This window comes from Myxine glutinosa, chromosome 2, assembly GCF_964187855.1.
Source record: "Myxine glutinosa chromosome 2, kmMyxGlut1.1, whole genome shotgun sequence".
Classification (NCBI taxonomy): domain Eukaryota; kingdom Metazoa; phylum Chordata; class Myxini; order Myxiniformes; family Myxinidae; genus Myxine; species Myxine glutinosa.
In genome coordinates this window covers 69,438,993-69,443,992 of record NC_136262.1, presented here as the reverse complement: position 1 = coordinate 69,443,992, position 5,000 = coordinate 69,438,993, and the positions used below count along the sequence as shown (strand labels likewise).

Here is a 5,000-nt window from a genome sequence, read left to right as displayed (position 1 = left end):
GCTGGGGGCGCATCTGACCTCACATCCGGTGAGTCGCTTCGTATATCCGGCGGGGAGTGACACGCCCTCGGCTCGTTAGCTCCGCCTCGTGGAATCGGCACGTTGCTTCTCATTGGGTGCGTGCGGGGGGTTTACCAGGCTCCGCCCTTGACGAGGAGCTGACAGCCAGCCCCTTCGTGGTAACCCCGTGGAGCGCATGGTCCGGAGCGCATTGTCAATGGCGGCTAACCGAGCCGGTGTGAGGACGCACACTCCCCCGCGCAGCGCCGTGCCCCTCTGTTGTTGTAGTTGTTGTTGTAGCTGTAGTTGTTGTTGTTGTTGTTGTTTGGGGAAGAAGATGGAAGGAGGTATGGGAAAGGTCCTAAACTCACTACTGGTGCCATATAATCACATTCTGGTGCAACGAAGAGTCAGAATTAATGGAAAGGAGTCCTTAACTGACATAGACTAAGAATAACTAGCAAGATGTCCGAAAGTTGTCTACGTGAGATGCGGTGGACCTGGGCACGACATTTAATGGGGGAAATAGGGGAAGGTCGGCTCTACTGATTGTTGTTTACAGACAATGGGACTAGGGAATGGGGGATTGGGGATAGTTGGGGAGTATTGGGGAAATAGGGGAATATTTACAAGCGGATATGGAGGCCAAATTCCATATTCGCAACATTGCACCCTTCTCTACCCTCGGGGCGTCCCGACCCGATAAATTTTTACCTACTTTAGTGTGGCACGCAATGTAGTTCCCTCTACTATTAACTCTACCCTGAGTGCGACAGTTTTACAGATATTCACAAATGAGTAAATATGTCCCCCTGCGACGTTGCACCCTTCTCCTCACAGAAACACACCCACAGGATAACCGAATCCGGAAAGAATCCTCAAACTAAACATACAGCCGGTAGGGAGCATTATTTACACAAGACTACGCTGATATTTACACTACGATCCAGGACCTGTTTTTGGAGGAACACATGCAGATGTTATGCATAGAGAGAGCACGCATGCTAGCATCGATACACCAACCCACGAGTGCTCTGTGGCCTACGGCCTTTAATAATGTGCAGAGCACCCCTTCCAAGCATCAAAAGCACCACCCCATCACACAGTGAGCACCATCCGGTGCACCAATAAAGTGTCTATAAATCACGGTGTGGTGTCGCAGCCGGCCGATGGTCTGCCGCTGGTCTTGCCTTCGTGTGGTGCACTTGGCCTTCTTACTTCTTTAAAAAATCAAGAAAGGCGCCAACCGCGTCCATTTCTTTATTGTGGCCTTCAGGGGGCCAACTGTTAGTGGTTCACCTGTATGGCATAGGTGCCACGTTGACCCATAGGTCCATCCACGGGTGGTGCTTGGCCGCAAAAGAGCTGCGGTCCATTGTGGGTGGCCACAAACATTGCGGTCCATATGGTGTATCGATCCAAGCAGCAAGCAGCGAAAGTGCAGGCCCACAACTGCGTAGCCAGCACCTCTCTCTCCTCTCTCTCTACCCCAAAGCCAGATCCTCGGAGGTGGGAGACAAAAGAAGCAGACAAGTGAGTAAGGTGGTAAGGGCGCAAAAGTGCACGCAATACAAGATGATGCACACTGGGGGCACATGGGAACCAGGTGAGACAGGTACGTTCCTATCGTACGCCCCCCCCCCCCCCACCAGGTAACCTACATGGCCCCTCCCTTACCCCTTACTGTATCCACAAAACACAACACTACCCATAAACATCTACTTTACAAATCAACAAACATCCCTACTGTCTTCCCCGTTCCTCCCATAAACCAAATTCGTCTTCTCTCCCTCCTAACCAATCAAATTTGCCATTTTCAACTTTCATCAAAATTTGCCATCTCCTACTGAACATCAAAATTTGCCATTACCAATTCATCATCAGTCCCTCCTAGGGAGGGAGAGATGGAATCACCCCAATGTCTCATCCACGTCGTGATGCGTCTCACCAATCCAACAGCAGTCCTTACTTCCTGCAACAGAACAAAGAAAACACAGGTGTGGAGCCATCATCATCACCACAGGTAAGTGGCTGCGTATGGTGCGACAGGTTCATCAATCCTAACTATTTCCTAAATGACTTTAACAACTTTACATTACCCGGGGTCTTTCTCCGGCCAAACCATTGGCCCTCTTACACTATGGGTTCTAAAAACCAATTCCCATTGGCCAAACTGTGGTGCTTTTCAATTTGGGGTCTCACTCCCCCGATTCATCTCCCGGTGCCCTTGCACAATTTCCGGGCTGTGGCGTGTACCTCTCCCAGTGGGTCTACCCACCTGCACACCTCCACCACTGCAGTTGCCTCCGAGCTTACCTGCTCCCTGCCCTAACCTAACTACCTGGGGAAGGCCCTCTGGCGCTCTCCCCACTCGGTGCCCTCTCTGGCACTGGGCTACCCGGGTCCGTCCTCCGGATCCTCGGGCCCCATCCACAACTCTACCGGCTCCCAGAGCCCACCTGCGGCCTCACCTGGCCGACATCCTCACAGTGGTGGAGTGCCCAACCAACTACACACACTAACAGGCTACACGCCCAGCCATTTCCACAACACTAATGCACCCATTCACAACACCATTCTGCAACCGCACCACAAATGCCAATTTCCAACCACAATTTACCTATACCCTCTACCTAACACTTACACTACCCGCCCCGGGTACTCGTGAAAGGGGTCCACTCTTCCCCCATCCACACCTTCGCACCATGCACACCACTCCGTACCACTTACTCCAACTCTCTCCACACACCTGTACTTGCACACCTGTGCTCTCACACCTGGTGCCACCTGCACCCTTCTCTCCCCAAGCGCATTCACGCTGATCCACAACACTCATTACTCACACACTGCTCCACACACCTGTCCAGTTGCACACCTGTGCAATCACACCTGTTCAATCCTCACACAGCATCATCTCATCTAACTACTCCCTTCTGAAACTTGCGCTTCCCAGTCGTCCCTTTAAACTATTGCGCTCCCTCGTCATTATCATCCACACTAAACTACCTGCGTCCCCACTACAGGTATCAGTCACTAACTAAACTTAACGTCACCTAATGTCATCTTTCTAGATCCCTACACACATATAACCTAACCCACCCGGGCTAGTTTTCACTGCCATACACCCCATAATCTAGTGCTCCTTTGCCCCCCATGGGAAGGGTGGCAGGGATGCCATCCCACCACATCGGGGGTCTCTCACTACCAATTTTGCACATCAAATTTCAACAAATCAAAAATTTGCCAATCACTACCCATCATCTGCCAATCACTACTGCCAATCCCTTGCCAATCATCAAATTTTGTTTTTCTCCAATTTTGGGTCCAAAACACTAACCTCATCACCCAGTCTACTCAATAATGCCTCTCGGTGCGCCAATTCCTGTCCAAAGCCCGGCTTCGTAAAGCCAAGCAATGGATGCTGGTTGTTTTGTGCCAGCGGCTGGATACGTCCCGCATTCGGTGCAGGGACGGGGGCTTACCCGTGCCGAGATCCCACGCACCATCTCGGCACGGAGCCATCCAATGTCCCGCTCTCGACCTGCCGGACTGCCTCAACAAAAAGTGGTCGCCATGACGACCCTTTCTATCGGGCTGCCCGCTCCGCCTAGTGGAGCACGGACGCGGCTGTTCAAAGCGAGGCCCAGCGTGGATCGCGCACGGCGGTTCTTTCGAAACCGCCGTGGTTCGGATCCCCGCCGGTTCTCGCGGCACGCGAAGCCCGGCACGCACCGAGGGCCCAATTCGGCTATAAGTCGTTCTAAACTCTACCCCGTCTAACGTCGATGCTTCACCTGGACGCTTACACCCCGCAGCCCGTTCCTTGCTCACACATCCAGCTGTGCCCATGCTCCTCGTACCTTTCCTTACACACCCAGGTACCCTCATTCCACTCACAGCCTTGGTCACACACCTGACCACCGAACACTGTGGCACACATTCGTTGCTCGCACACCTCACCAATACACCGCTTCGCGCCCCCTCCTCGGTCACCTCCTCTGTGACAATCACAGGTGTGCCCTCATTCGCACACCCAACCATGTGCCTCACCACCAACTCCAGCGTGCATTCCCACTCACGCTCTACCATTCCAGGTGTGCATCCTTCCATCCCAGGTGTACATCCTCGCTCACCTGTCACACCCAACTCACGCTCCTTGTCACTCTCACTACTCTCACCACCACTCTTGACAACGCACTCACCCTTACTCTTGACAGCGCACTCTTTCCTCATGCACCTGTCCGTCACACACCTTTCTCGCGCACCCTCTCCCGTTACACCCTCTGTAACACTCACCACAGGTGTGCATTCTTCCTTGCCTTTGACAGCGCACTCTTTCCTCATGCACCTGTCCGTCACACACCTTTCTCGCACACCCTCTCCCGTTACATCCTCTGTAACACTCACCACAGGCGTGCATTCTCCCTTTACACCCTCCGTAACACTCCTCACTACTCGCTCCCATGTGCTCCCTCGCACATGCGCTACGACCGACTCACTCTCGCCAGCACCCTCACTCCTTGGCACGCACTTTTTCCTCACACACCCCAGAGTCGGACTTTCTCGCACACCTCCTCTTTCGCACACCAGACCTGTCGCACACTTCACCAATGGCCTCTCACGAACACCCGGGTCTATCTCGACCCCCAAGCTTCTTAAATCCCCTGGCGCATCATACGCACGACCATATTGGTCACCACTTACACCAGGTCCTCTTCCTCTTCGCTTCTCCTCCATCACCTGCGAATCCCTCATCCGGTTAATGAGCACATCATCACGATCCAAACACAGACTTTGGACCAATTCTTTTACTTCCTCTTTTATCTCTTTGTTATCCCCTCTCCGTCGCTTCTTAATTTCGCTCACCCCTTCTTCCACTTCTTCTAATTTCTGCTTCACCTCTTTTATTCCCCGGTACGTCTCCTCAAGCTCATCCTCTAAGGCTACCTTGACCGTTTCCATGTGCGTCCTCACTTGCCGGTCCTTCGTCTCCATTACCT

The 5,000-nt window shown here is 52.9% G+C and overlaps 1 protein-coding gene and 1 long non-coding RNA gene across 5 annotated transcripts in view; one reads left to right on the top strand and one right to left on the bottom strand.

Moving 5' to 3' along the window:
• LOC144890895 (uncharacterized) overlaps positions 1-1,600 on the bottom strand; it is a 1,886-nt gene extending 286 nt beyond the window's left edge. The window contains exons 1-2 of the long non-coding RNA XR_013622566.1: positions 1,300-1,600; positions 1-300 (exon numbers count right to left, since the gene is read on the bottom strand). The exon at positions 1-300 is cut by the window's left edge and continues 286 nt beyond it. This is a non-coding gene — a long non-coding RNA (uncharacterized LOC144890895). The remainder of the gene's footprint in view (positions 301-1,299) is intronic.
• The window catches only part of LOC137421707 (ephrin-A2), a 121,856-nt gene that overhangs the window by 58,655 nt on the left and 58,201 nt on the right, over positions 1-5,000 (top strand). The window lies entirely within an intron of this gene.